Raw genomic sequence first — 15,083 nt, 5'->3', positions numbered from 1 at the left:
TCTTTCTGGGTGTGACGAGCACCCCTCACACTTTCTATATTTGTTCGAACAGGGAACCACTCACACAGGTTTTTCCCTTCAGGGACTGAAGTGCCTCTAATAATGGTAGCATAAGGTAGAAAGCACTTTTCCTCAGCCCTGTTCACACCCAGAAGACAGAGAATGCCTATTGACTTTTATTGTTCTTTTCCACAGGCACTCTCCTCACAAAGACACAAATAAAACAAATACTTGAGGCAGATTTAAACCTAAATAGAATAACATTTATTTAACAGACAGGAGATGGTAAAGGGCAAATACAAACTTGGATAAAGATGAGGTAAACTAGGCAGAAGGCAGTATAAATATATACACACTATTCTCAGGAGAGCTTGGCACAGAGACTTGTAGTTTTTGGTTTCTTCAGCACAGCATTTAAGATTACTTAGTTCAGTGTAGCTTAGATATTAGTTTCATAGATGGTTCATAGTTTGAACAGTTCCTTTGCTTGGATGTTCTGACTTGTGGTTATTCACATACAGGCTCCTGTCTTAGTTCTTTTCTGCTGTACCCTCACACAGCCCTCACAGTTAGGTAAAACCCTCAAAAACAAAACATAAACACTCCACTGAGATAAACTTAAAGCAAATCACTACACCTCAGACCCACTGCTACACTGAAACTCTGCTCTCTTTGGAAGCAGTTCTTATCCAGGTTTTTAATAGTTGTCCAATAAACCTAACCCCACTATTATATGGTGTCTGCATATGATTGCTTTCATACAGCACTCAGGCTGGTAGCCAGTAACACACTCTGATGACACATCTGAAGGAAAACTCACTGGATACAACTACTGAAATTAATGTTTTTAATAAAGTTAGCATAAGGCCCCTTCCACACATGCAGAATAATGCACTTTCAATGCACTTTGCAGCTATGCAGAATAGCAAAATCCACTTTCAAACCATTGTGAAAGTGGATTGAAAGTGCATTATTCTGCATGTGCGGAAGGGGCCTTTAAATCTGCTCACTTTGTGACTAAAAAGGTAGCTTTTCACAGTCCTTTAATGTAGATAAATTGTTAGGAAGACAGAGTTCTTATGTCATGATGCAACATTGGTTATTCTGCCTCAGTTGTCTTCAGCCTATGGGGTGGAACCTCACCTACACTTCTGTTTTTTGCTGCTTTTGGGGAAATCCTGATGCTCTTATGCAGGCATAGATAGCAAGGCTGCCACACACCCTTTGCTACTTCCTGGACATGCTGAAAGGAGCAGCAAAATGCTGAGATGAGGTCACTCATTAGTGGAAAGGACCTATCAATGGCCCTGGCCGATAGATGGTTCCTTACTGTGGTGCATTTTCTGGTGCTTGGCTTTTTGTTTCCTCTCCCCAGTTTTGATGGTTTGCTGCCCTGAAAATATTCTGGAATTGATACTGTCACTATCCAGTCAAAAGACTATGATGTCATATGGCTTCCTGTCATAGGACTGCAGTTCAGTAGGCCCCATGCTCAGTGGGTCTGGAAAGGTTGAAGACCACTGTTCTATCAAAAATAGAATAACTTACAATAACTGAGTGACAAAATCATGGGCCACTCAATCAGGTTCATGGATGAATGGCACACTTAATCAAGATGTGTTTGACCCAAGTCCAACACTAGACCATAATGACTCATTGGTGTCTTTTTTAAAATAACAAAGAATAGAAAGTAAATTAGTAGCATTCGACTCCACTGTCTTCCTCTAACCTAAGGAGATTTCTTCTCATTGAAGTAGTTCTTCCTTGAACAGAAGACATGAACAAATGAAGTGTCATTGTGTTGGAGAAAGTCTAAAGGAAGACTCCCCTAGAATGGAGGAAATTCAGCATAGCACAGAACATAAGAGGAAAATTCAAAGGGATGTCTGTATCTCACTCAGGAAAGTGAGATTCAGAATAGTCTTTAATGTCCTAGGAACAAAGAAGCATTGTTCTTTTATGAATGTCTTTGCACTTTTATCCATTCTTAGCTATCTAAAGTGAATTTTGTGGGATGCATTTAGACTTGTCACTAAAGGTCATTGAAATTGAATTGACTTGTCACTTTTGCCTTGGAAGTGTGGAAATTAATATATCTATTTATGGCAGCATGATCTTCTAGAACATGAAGCGTTTCTTGTTCTTATACATACTGATAGCAGATGACACAATGCAACCCCCCCCCCCAAACCCTAACAATTTCAAATTGATATTCTGTCCATATGATGCCGTGATAAACTGAAACCACAATGGCAATATTTTTCAGATACAAAAAAACTTGAGCAAGATTTTGCCAACAGCTTTATTGTCAACTCTCCAACTATGAAGCCCTTGCATAATGTTAAAACAATGTTTTGGCAAAGAGAAAAGTTAAAATCTACCTTGATCATGGGCTCATTCCGCACATGCAGAATAATGCAGTTTCAAACTGCTTTCAGTGCTCTTTGAAGCTGTGCGGAATAGCAAAATCCACTTGCAAACAGTTGTGAAAGTGGTTTGAAAACGCATTATTTTGCGTGTGCGGAAGGGGCCATGGTTCCTGATAGGGCACGAAGGAAAAGCTCTGCCAGTCTCTTTCTAAGATTTCACAAAGGACTAGTGGTTACTGGGAAAAGCTTGGTTTCTGTGTGTTAGCAGGGCAGGATAGTAGTATATTTTAATTAAGCAGCAGATCTGGTTGCCGGAAGATGGAATTAATCTAAAATAGCTGAAATACTAGCAGGAGACAAACAGAAGCCATGCCAAAACAATGCCAAATTTCCATTACCAGAGCAAACTGTCAAAGTTGTTGTTCATAAAAGGCTGACCTTAGATGCTTCTTCAGTTGTGCTTAGAGGATTGTTTCACCATCTGTTTGGGGGGACCTTATTTTATTTTGGCTGAGCTACATTTAGCAATGTAGAATCTTTACTCTTAGACCTCTGGAGGGTTAGGGTTAGGGTTTATTCTTCTCTCTTTCATTTTATCCTTACAACAACCATGTCAGGTAGGTTAGGCTGAGAGTGTGTGAATGGTTCTAGGCAGTGGTGGGATTCTAAAATTCCAACCATTGGTTCGCACCCCTAGGTGCCCCCCGCTCTGTCCCCCACTTAGTTACCTGGTTGCTGTGCTGCACCAGGCACTCCCTTCTGATGTTGGGTGGGGGGAGGTGAGGGAAGGCCACGCTGGGGGATGTCTGGCTGCCAATTGCGCCTACGTGTGGCGTGGCCTTCGCTTCAAGGGCTAAGATTGCTGTGTCATCAGCATACACGAGCGAAGGTATTGAGTGGTGGCCCAGTTTTGGTGATAGAGAGGTGATGGTCATGGCGACAACCCTGGGTGGCTTCTGATTTCCCCAGCCCCGCCTATTGCCCCATCCACTCCCTGCTAGCCATGATGAATTGCATTGGAGCTGGAAGCTGCATGGTTGGCTTGGAGGTGGCTGTGGAGTCCCAGCAAGTTGCCCACAGGTGGAGAAGGAGACTTAGCTACTTGGGGCACTCCCTTCACCTCTGGACTCTACTTGAACTGTGAGGGGAGGGAGTGCCCCCACGTGACCCAGGAGAGTGGCACCTGGGTTGTATGCCCTCTCTATCCCCCTAGATATGCCACTGCCTGGAATGTAAGCTTGGTCCCCATCCACTGTTAGGGCCATCAGTCTGCAAAGTCTTTACTGCCCTTAACAAAGAATTGCAGCTGATAATTTACCATTTTTCAAATGCCCAGGGGCTGATTCCTGACCAGCTCCAGAGCAATCTACCTGGCTGTGAGCCATGCATGTTTGTAATGAAACACAGGCGTACTAAACTGCTTTATATTATTGGTGAACTTTTCCTCATGATAAGAATCATACAGAGATTTGCATGCTGCTTAGTTCTTTAGCCTCAGTTAAAATTTCAGACAGAACAAATTGTTGGGTACCCCTGTTTGAGCATAAAGAGGAAACATATTCAAGAACCTGCCTTTATTATAGCTTATAGCACATGCAGCTGCTTTTTTATTGTGAAATACTGCAGCACTTACCAGCAAGGGTTAGTCTAAACTATTCCTTGGGAACAATTACAGCTGGTGTGAATTTTTCAGAGAATATGAAATTTCCTTTCCTGAATAATAGGCTTATGGGAGAACCCATCATTCTTTGTGAGGAAAGCAGTGGCAAATGGTAATAGGAAAATAAATAGTGGAAGCTTTCCTTTGTGTTTATGTAAGATTTATTGAGCTGTGAGTTTTTACTTTGAATCTTAAACTTTACATCTCCGAAGGGTATTAAATGGGGTTTGTTCAGGAGTTTCCCGTTCTCCATCCCACTGGGATAGGAAAATGGAGAAAATGCAGTAGACCTCATTTCAGATGTTACTAAGAAAGCACTGAATCAGGAAATGTGAGTCCCTTGAGCTTTTGGTTTTACAAAGCCGCTAAGATTCCTAGGTTGAAACCATACCTCTGCCATTTATTTTTATTATTATTAATTGATCCTTGCTCTTTATCCTTTATTTTGTCTTTAAGTCTGAGGCAGCTAATAATCAATTAATTAAGCTACAACTTGAAATTGTAACCATAAATAAAGGACTTAAATGTCAAGATTGGTTAACACTTTGCCTATCCATTTCTTAAATTAAAATTATCTCCCAATATTCCTGAAGGAAAATGATCTGGATGCTATCAGTGGAAACTTCATAAGCTCTTTTGAGACTATCCTTCTTGAACAACAAACTACTATTACTGTATCAATTTCTTTATCATAACAAACTAACAATTTTGTGATACCTGACAGACTAAAAATGTAACATATTTTTGTGAAGTAGGCTCACAAAAGTTTATGTTAAAATTTTGTCTGTCAGGTATCACAAGGCTCTGTCAGATGTTATCCTCACTGCCCCTTATCTTCCTTGAGCATTCAGTCAACATTTGGGGGAAGGGGTTCATCTGTGCTGGGCTCCAGGGAGATGCATCTTCAATCAAACTGGAGAATTGTCGTTTGGATTATAGACAACACAGGGACATTTCATGATAAAGCAGGCAGGTCTGTGTGAGAGACCAGCACCTCATTTAATGAAAGGCTTGTTTTGTGAATCCAAGATATCTCCCCATACTCAGGCTAAAAATCATTACTTGTGTTAGTAGTTCAATAATCCTTATATTCCTCCCCCCTCAACATATTTCATATAATAAAGACTGCCCAGTAACCCGTTCCCCTAGAAGTAGCCCAAGTCCCCTGAAAATCTGATTCTTGCCACTGCTAGAAAAGTGTTTTAAATTTTAATAAATAAAGACCTCTTTTGACTGGCATTTTAGGCACATTTCTATCCTGGAATTGCTTCCCCACATCAACAAAAGAACAAGATACAATAAAAGGGATTTCATGCCTTTTAATAGGAGCAAAAAAAATAAGAACTGTTGGTTTTCTGTACCCTGCTTTTCTCTGCCATAAGAAGTCTCAAAGCAGTTTACAATCACCTTCCTTCCCACCCCTAGAACAGGCACCTTTTTGAGATAAGTGGGGCTGAGAGAGTTCTGAGAGAACTGTGACTTGCCCAAAGTCACCCAGCAGTCTTCATGTACAGGAGTGGGAAATCAAACCCAGTTCTCCTGATTATAGTCCACTGCTCTTTACCACTACACCACACTGCCTCTCAAAGGCAAAACACTGTGCAAGTTTTCTACTTTTCAAGAATTCAATACCTTTTCATCAGGATGGGTATTAAAACATTTTGTGCCAATCAGGCACATGGCAGCAAACATTAAAACATTTAAACAATTTAAAATACCACCACCAAATCCAACATGAGAAAAATCCTGAGATTTACGAGTGGTGCTTGGAGAGGGTAAAGTATGGGGAAGTAAGTGTATTTCTCCTAGATTCAATGGAAGACCATAGTGTCTACCCTCTGAAATTGCCATTTCTTCTATCTAGATTAACAGATCTTTCAAATCTGGAGATTAGTTGTAATACTGGGAGAATTCCAGGCCTTATTTAAAGGTTGGCAGCCATATTAAAAGGAAATAGGTCAAGATAAAGGTTTTAGGCCCTGATCCACAACACTCCTGTCCTCATCCTCTTTAAAACGTCAGGCACACCTTATGGGTTGCTCTGCCAATATTATCCCGAATGACTTTCATTGCCTGTCCCTAACACATCATACAAAATTACCATTCATTTTTGTGAACAGAATGGGTTCCATACTTTCCTTCTTCTCTCAATCTTTTAAGGGACCTCTGGGTTCAATTTGGTGTTCAGACATACTTAATCATACAGTGAATTGTTATATTTTCAACTAATGGTTTTCTATTTCCAGAAGACCAGAGGTCAGTGGCGTAGTGCCAATGGGATGGGGGGCATGATGCCCTGGGCACATGCTGGTGCAGGGGCGTGGCCTGAGTGTGGAGGGGCGTTTCAGGGGCATTCCAGGGTGGTGGCGGGTGGCGCTGTGGCAGGGGTGCAGGGCGCGCACATGCTCCAGGTGCAGTTACCCTTTGCTCCACCCCTGCCAGAGGTACAACCTGACAACAACTTTACTTACTGGCCTGGCAACCAGTGGGGACATGGTGGGGACACTGGTGACAATATAACACCACCCCTGAAGTAAACACAGAAGTAGCACCACACTTTTCTAGGAATCGCAGAAAATTCTATGATAAAACCCATAATTCCTAAAGACGTATGATGCCATTTCTAGGTATTCCCCAGAAGTGATGTCATCCTATTGGCCTGATGGCCATTTTGCTTCATTCCCCACCTTCTCTGGAGGTCTGGCAATGCTAGCTTTATTTAGTACCTCTTTATTAGTTAAAAACTGTCTGATATTCTACACAAAATTTTATTTAATTACTTGTCTTTTAAGGCCCTTCTACAAATGCTATGCATTAAAGCAGACTTTTGTCTGTAATGTCTCAAAGGCTGAATACTGCACATGCTAAGTAATGCACTTTAAATCCATTTTGAATGTACTTCAACTATTGTTTGCAACTGAATTTTGTCATTTCACACAATAAAATCCAGCAAAGTGCATTGAAAATGCATCATTTAGCATGTGTGAAAGTATACTGCAATAACCTAGGAACACTTTCTTGGGTATAAACCCCATTGCATAAAATAGGACTGCTGTCTTAATCCATTATCCCTTACTTTTAGAAAGTGTTCCTATGGCAGATGATCTGTACTGATGCATGTGATGATTAAACAATTATATGTTACGTATCTGACAAAGTTATTTTTAAAAATCAAGCTGATATTCATAATGATAGCTTTATGTTTTGTTTGGAAGGTGATAGGGCACTGATTCATTTTGAAAAAAGCAGACTAATTTTTTTAAAAAAAGATTGGTTGAGAATGCTAAAGATAGATGTGGCACTATTTCAAAACCAACATCAGTGTAGATCAGTGATGGCGAACCTTTTCGACACCAAGTGCCCAAACTGCAACCCAAAACTCACTTATTTATCGCAAAGTGCCAACACGGCAATTTAACCTGAATACTGAGATTTTAGTTTAGAAAAAAAGTTGGCTCCAAGGTGCGCATTATTCGGGAGTAAGCTTGGTAGTAATCGGTGGCTTTGCTTTGAAGCAACCGTGCAATGCTTCGAATGGGTGAATCACGACCCTAGGAGGGTTTACTCAGAAGCAAGCCCCATTGCTAGCAACCGAGCTTACTCCCAGGTAAAGGATCACACTTTAATTCTTCCCATGAAAATCAGTGGGGTTTAACAGAGCTTAACAGAGTTACCTACACTGCTTACTCAGAACTAGGTCTGAAGTTTAATGCTGATAATCTCCCTGAAATAATTAAATTATTATCACACTGGGGGCCTGGCGGGGGAAGGGGGAGGGGTGCGGTGTGAGAAGAAAGTAAAACTTTCGCTTTCTGAAACCCAATAAACCCCCATCACAAAATAGAACTAAAAAGGCAGTCAAGGAAGGCAATCCTAAGCAAGAATACTGTGTGAGGGGTGTGATAACTTCAGGAAAGCTGAATTTGTGGAGCAGCCATCTGATCTGCAGTTTTTCCTTCACATGTCATCACAGTACTTGACTTCCCACAAAAATGAAACAGGAACAGAAAAATAAAAGCATGGAGAATATTTTGAGATGGACCTCTATGTCCCACATTTGCCTCTGTCAGTGACCCTAATTCTGACATGGGAGGTGGGGAAGGGATGCTCTGAGAGGTAAGGGATGTTCCTCTCCCTTTTTTGCCAGTTGGTTGGGGCCTGGTTTAGCTCAATTCCTTATCGGGGTGAAATGCCTTTTGTTTTTTGTACTTTTGCTTTGATCCTGTGGGAAGGGGATTGGTGTGGTGAGCCTAGGGACCTTGCAAGATCTCTCCTCCCCGCCCTGGGCTCCCAGGCACTAAAAGCCCCATCACTCTCACTACCAGGAGAAGGGGGCCCTTAACAAACTGTTCACTCCAATTGGGATGAGCACCTGAATCCCACCACTGCGCCTGCCCTGCTCTTGGCAGATGCACTCCTCCCAATGGAAGCCCCTTACCCAGACTGCTGCTTTTTAATCCTACCCCCAAAGTTTTAGTTTGGTCCCAAAAGTTACACAGCAAGAAAAGCGTGCCAGCCTCCAGTCTCCCAAGCTTTGTGGGGGTACTTGTGGGGCGGTAGATGGTACTTAAAGCAAATCAGGTTGACTCAAGAGCAGGGGTGTAACGAGGCAAACTGGAGCCCTGGGCAAAACCTGAGTTGGATGCCCCCCCCCATGGGCGGCCACCCCACCACGACCAAAAAATTTTTTTGCACCAGGTCATTGGTGCCTGCAGGGGGTGCATGTTTAGACATATCGCCACCAAAACTTCAGCGTATCATCAGGAGACTGTCCTTATGCTACCCCCAAGTTTGGTGCACTTTGGTTCAGTGGGGACAAAGTTATGGACCCTCAAAAGGGTAGCCCCCATCTCCTTAGCTCCCATTGGAAAGAATGGGGGATGGAGCACCCCTTTGAGTGTCCATAACTTTGGCCCCCCTGAACCAAACTGCACCAAACTGGGGGGTACTGTCAGAACAGTCTTCAGATGATACCCTGAAATTTTGGTGCCGATATGTCCAAAAATGCGCCCCCTGCAGGAACATCCCAGAAATTTGCCCAAGAATTTTTGTTCTGCATTGAGTTTTCTGCATTGTTGTCAATGGGGGTTGCAGGTTGCGGGGGGGGGGGGGGGGCACATTTCTGAAGGCACAGTCTCAAAACTTTCAGGGTCTCATCAGGAGTCTGCCCTAATGATACTCCCCAGGTTTGGTGCAGTTTGGTTCAGGGAGGCCAAAGTTAGGGACACTCAAAGGTGTAGCCCTCATCTCCTATTAGCTCCCATTGTAAACAATGGGGGATAGGGGCACCCCCTTTGGGAGTCCATAACTTTGGACTCCCTGAACCAAACTGCACTAAATGTGGGGGGTAGCATAAGGACAATCTGTTGATGATGCGCCGAAATTTTGGTGCCACTAGCCTAAAAACTGCGCCCCCTGCAGGCCAATAACGGAAAACCACTAAAAATATCCAAAAACAAACCCTGCATTTTTGGTGCTCTCCACAAGTTGATGCCCTGGGCAGCTGCCCACCTTGCCCAATGGGCATTACGCTACTGCTCAAGAGGACCTCCCTGAAGCTCAGCCCCAGCCAGCAGAGTGCCTTGTGCACGGACAGCATGTGCAGTGTGACTCGAGGGGGGAAGCACGGCCAGCGCTGGGCGAGGGGGGAAGGGGGTGGGGGAGACAATGGCATGAGTGCCGACAGAAGGCTCTGAGTGCCGCCTTGGGCACCCATGCCATAGGTTTGCCATCACAGGTGTAGATCCACTTTTCATCAAGACAGATGTGACAAGAGAAATTTTTCCTTGTGCTACTATTTTAGTAATTAACACAGATAAGTCTAGAGGTCTGTGTTTCTGTCAAACTGGCTTTAAGAACTTTCATTTTGAAAATTATTATTTATATTCTGCCACAAATTTGTATTATGAAGGTACATACGGTAAGTATGCAGTAACCAATATAAACTTACACAGAATCAAATGGAACTGTAAAAACTAATATCATCTTACTCTAGCTTTTGTAGACTATAGGCACTTTATCAGATATAATGTTGTAGGTACTCACTAGGCAGATATTTATATATGAAGTTTTGCTCTGCTACAGTACTTAATGCCTCTCCAGACCCTGCTTTTCAAAATAATTTGTATGTTAATGCCTGCTTAGTGAAACCCACAACACTGTCCCCAATAAAATGGGTTCTAGTCTGTGAAAGATTATGTTGGAATGATGATTTGTCATTAAGGTGCTGCAAGACACCTGTTCTGTTTTTGCTGCAACAAACATGGCTGCCCCTCCTTCCTCCGTAATGTTTCCTTGTAAATTCCATTTTAAGGAAATAGAAAAAAAGAAAGCAAAAGGAAAATAAGGAAGAGAAAAGTAAGGATGGAAGGGGGAAAAGTGTATAAAAACTGGAGGGAAAAAAAGACAAATGGAGGACAAAAACTGTCAAGAAAATGAACAGGTTGAAGAGGCAATCTAGTGTATTTTATTGTTCTTTTGATAAGTGAGGGGAAAGCAAGGCTAAGTGGTACTGATCAATCCCAAAATGTTTTGCTGAATGTCCTGAAATTTATTTATATAATAGTTTCCTTTGTCAATCATTTAATCCAGGAGGGATTACTGTTTAGGATTAGGATTACTCCCTGAATCAACTTAGACAAGTGTTCCAGAAACAAGCAGAGATAGAATTGCAAATTCCAGGTTGTGAAATCACTGAAGATTACTGAGTGAGCGGAGGGTCCTCAGCAGGGTTTAATGCTTGCCACTCTTGTCCACCCACCAAAGCAGCCATTTTCTTCAGGGGAGGACATCACTATAATCTGGAGATCAGATGTAATTCCAGGAGATCTCCAAGCAGTGGAGTTGTGCATCTCCTGAGACATTCCCTCTCCCCATGGATCCAGCTGGCAAATCCTCAGGTTAAGAGCTAAAAGCCAAGGAGCCTTTTGCTCTTGCCCTTTGGTTAACACTTCTGGACTTTAAAAAAGGTTCCCTGCAAGAAAGGGGTAGAGCAGATGCTCAGCTGCAGGTCTTACACAACCGTCTTGCATTCCCATTCTCTCTCCTCCTTGTGCTGTTTCTGCAAAATATAAAGCATCAACAAGATACGATATAGCTCTGGATAACAAGTGAATCCAAGTGTCACATCATATACTTTTTTGCCAGAAATTCTGGGTTGAAGCACACAGCATGAATCTCTCACTGAACATTAAGCATTCTGAAAGACAAACAACAGACTTCCACCACAGAATCTAACTTTAAAGAACTAAGCAAGTACAACAAAGAAAACACAGCAGCACTGAAAACAGCTTCTCCATGCTAATGTCCCTCCTATATTCTCTATGCCCTTACCCATGAAAGTAAAGCAATCAGATACATGATTTTCGTAGTGGTGGTGCTTGGCTATGGATTGCCATTCCCCTTGAAGCTTGTGTGGCACCTACTTTAGGCACCAGATGAAAACATTTATCGCTCAAGCTTTTCGGTTTAAAAGTTTTCCATCCACTTTGCTATCTTAAACAATACCACCTGGCTATGGTGTGTTACAGGCTGCCCTCAGTGAATTATTTTATGCTGCTGATTTTTTTTGCTTATTGATTTTATTTATTATTGTTTATGCTAGCTGATTTATTGATTATCTCTGAGTTTGTTTTCATGCTGAGAATTTTGTGGCTGTTGAATAGTTTCAACTGTTTCAATTATTTTTATTGTTGAAATTGTAATTATTGTTTTTTTACTTTTTTTACCCACCTGAAGTTAGATTTTGGAGTGATGATATAAAATATTTTAAATATATACCATATTGGCCCCTCAAACCCCAAAGTTGCAGGGTTCAGTCAAGTATCTTAATACATCTATAGATGTGTTAAGTGTTAAGATAAAATACTCAGTTTTTGTGGCTGGATTGGACATAGAATCAATAAATCCCACCAGTTTAATTGTTCAGGAACCACTGACTTCATTCAGAATTGATTTGTTTTCCTTCCCCTACATTTGCACATGGTCAAGTCTGACTGGCTAAATAGCATCTCACATCAAATTCATTGGGTGATCACCAATGGATTAGGTTCAGCCATGTGACTGATCAGGAAATATTGCCAATGTCAGGCCCCACCGTTCTGGGCCTGCCAAAACGCACAAGACATGCCCGGGCATGTCTGGCTGCAGCTGGACTCGTATTAGTATTGCCCAAGGCCAGAGGCCCTGCCTTTTGTTACTGCAGTAATGTAGTGAATGGAGTCCACCGACTCTCCCTAATCGCACTCTCCCTAATCGCCCCTTCCAGGGGAGAAGCCAAGCCATTTCCAAAACAAGCCACATCCAAAACAATGTCTTCAACTGTCCTTTCTCATGCTGATATGAGGGAATGCAAAGGTGGGGGTTAACTGACTGTAACTGTAAGGTTTATACTGGGGCCAGGGAGCTGGGGCTTCAGTCTCAGCTGCCTGTCCATAGGGGTCAGACACAGTTCTAATAGAGCTCCTGAAGCCATTCTCGAGTCTTGTTATTGACTGGGGTACCACACCCTTACACCCACTGAACTGACTTCTATAAATTGTTTTAGGAATAATTTATATACTCCCAACATTAAAATACTGTTTCCCCTTACAACTAAAATGGGAGAACGCATGTTTGGCACAGACTTAGCATAACAGCCATCTGCAAGTATGCTTTGCATCTATTCCTTTCTTGAGATATATTACTCCTTGTTAACTTTCCAGTTTCAATTGGTAAGGGAAAACAGCTGCCAGCCATTCCCCACTCTTGATGATTTGCTTTTCTGCTCATCACATTCTGCTGCTTTGCAGCATGTATAAGTGTCGGCAACATGTGTGTGGTCGTTTCATATTTGGAAAGTTGCAGTGTACACTTCCACTGTAGACATATTAATGCATAGCACAGGGATCAATAGTACAGGATATTATAAAATATTGCTTAATGTCAACAAGGCCTTTGAGTCTGGCACATTCTTGTTTCTGGCAAAGAGGATTTCCAATCCTATTTCATCTACTTTAAAGTATTTCCATGCTTACTGCATATCAGCATTTCTTTATGGAATTGAGTAGCACATGTGCAACTGTTTGACAGAAGCCATAAAGGATACTACCACTAGGGTGGTCAGATGAATGTGAACTAGCTATTGCAGAGCCCGAGTTTTTTTCCATAGCATCACAATGTGTGGTTACAAACTGTGCTTGTTCTTCATCTGTTCTCTATTTCTCTCCCTGATTTCTTTCTACAGAATGATTTCCTTTTGAACAGACAGCTCTGGGCACATTTAGAGGAAGTCATTCCTGGCCATTGCATATGGTAAAAGATGTTTTTAAAAAGACCAGATTTTGAAAAACATCAAAACTGAGGCTATATACTCCATGTACAGAGGCGAACATTACCCTTAAGTAAAGCAGAGAGGGATTGATCTTGGCAAACAAACTTGTGGAAATAGCATGAATACCTGGGAGGATGGAGGTGGGGCTGTGGCTCAGTAGTAGAGCATCTGCTTTGTATGCCGAAAGTGTCAGGATGAATCCCCAGCAGCTGAAGTTAAACATAGCAGTAGTCGATATGAAAGACCTCTAATTAAGATGCTGGAGAACTACCACCAGTACCCATGGTGGCGAACCTATGGCACTCCAGATGTTCATGGACTACAATTCCCATCAGCCCCTGCCAGCATGGCCAATTATTTCAGTCACCACCACTGGAATAGACCATACTTGATAAATCAGTCATCTAATGCAGCATAGGGTTAGGGTAGCTTCATTTCTGGAGTAGAAATTATAGACATTCAGTTATTAAACATAACTAATGAAAACATCTTTAAATTCTGGCTTGAGCCTTTTTAAAACTCCCACTGTGGCAGTAGCCAGGAATTGTAAAGGGAAGTGGACAGATCAGTGGTAGTCTTATATTGTTCTCTCTCTCTCTTTTTTTTAAAAGACCTGGTTATTGTTTAAAACATTGTGCACCATTTTTTTTCCAGACTGGAAAAGATTTGCTGATCTTTGACTCGATCCCCCCCACATCTATTCTGCTTTTTCCTCTCCTGCTGTTAACTCCCATTTACTATTCAATAACCTCTTCCCTCCTGCTATTCCGTTGTCCCTTCTTCTCCCGCCCTTTTCACAACATCGATTTACCTGTCTTCCTATGTTCTTTCTTCCTGGTAGCTTGCTGCTTTCCCAACTTTCAAAACTTTTAGACAGGTTTTTTCCCTTTTGTTTTGTTGTCAGGTATTACATATTTTTTTCCTGATTTTCCAATATTCCCATCATTTGTTTTTAACCTTGTTCTTCTATTTTAGATATAAGAATGGGTTGAAGGCACATAACTTTTGAAGAGTAGCTTTAAGTCCCCTTCCACAAAAATAGATAGGAGCCTTGTGGCATATTTAAGGCCTACCGTGGTGGCGAACCTTTAGCACTCCAGATGTTATGGACTACAATTCCCATTAGCCCCTGCCAGCATGGCCAATTGTATGGGCTGATGGGAATTGTAGTCCATAACATCTGGAGTGCCAAAGGTTCACCACCACTGGAACAAGTTTGTTGTTGTTGTAATAATAACCTTTTGTGAACTAGAGACCACTTGGTCAGATGCAGATCCACAACAGCTCTGTTAGAGTAAAAGATTGCTTGTCTTTAACACGCGACAACATTCCTGTTTACTGACTGTTATGGGTTTCCAGGCCATTGGTCTGGTAGTTTTTGCCCCTGATGTTTTACATACATCTGTGGCTGGCATCTTCATAGGCATATCGCATGACGTTCCTCTGAAGATGCCAACCAATGGCCATTTCTGCACATTACAAATAAAACGTTTTGAGGACAGAAATAGAAGCATTTTGGGGAGGGGTTCTGCACAACTTTTTCACCAACACGTTTTGAAAACGTTTTATTTAGTCTAAAATGTCTTTATTCAGAAACACTTCTGTCCCGTTCCCCCTGCAGGGTCCCTAGCGAGGAACCTGGTGCCAACCTGCCTTCCCTTCCCCAGGCGTTGGAACCCCTGTCCTCACTCCCGTTCTCCAGGGAGTGGACTAATTGTGACAACCTTTGTAGACACAGCTTTCC

The 15,083-nt window shown here is 42.1% G+C and overlaps 1 long non-coding RNA gene across 4 annotated transcripts in view; it reads right to left on the bottom strand.

Moving 5' to 3' along the window:
- Positions 1-10,472: 10,472 nt before the first annotated feature.
- The window catches only part of LOC125434795, an 82,458-nt gene continuing 77,847 nt past the window's right edge, over positions 10,473-15,083 (bottom strand). For 3 of the 4 annotated variants that reach the window (XR_007244826.1, XR_007244827.1, XR_007244825.1), the window contains exons 8-9: positions 13,466-13,548; positions 10,473-11,089 (exon numbers count right to left, since the gene is read on the bottom strand). This is a non-coding gene — a long non-coding RNA (uncharacterized LOC125434795). The remainder of the gene's footprint in view (positions 11,090-13,465; positions 13,549-15,083) is intronic. The other variant, XR_007244828.1, reaches the window with a different exon arrangement.

This window comes from Sphaerodactylus townsendi, linkage group LG06, assembly GCF_021028975.2.
Source record: "Sphaerodactylus townsendi isolate TG3544 linkage group LG06, MPM_Stown_v2.3, whole genome shotgun sequence".
Lineage (NCBI taxonomy): Eukaryota > Metazoa > Chordata > Lepidosauria > Squamata > Sphaerodactylidae > Sphaerodactylus > Sphaerodactylus townsendi.
Note: the sequence above shows the minus strand (reverse complement) of the source record. Positions and strands in the feature narration are given on the sequence as shown.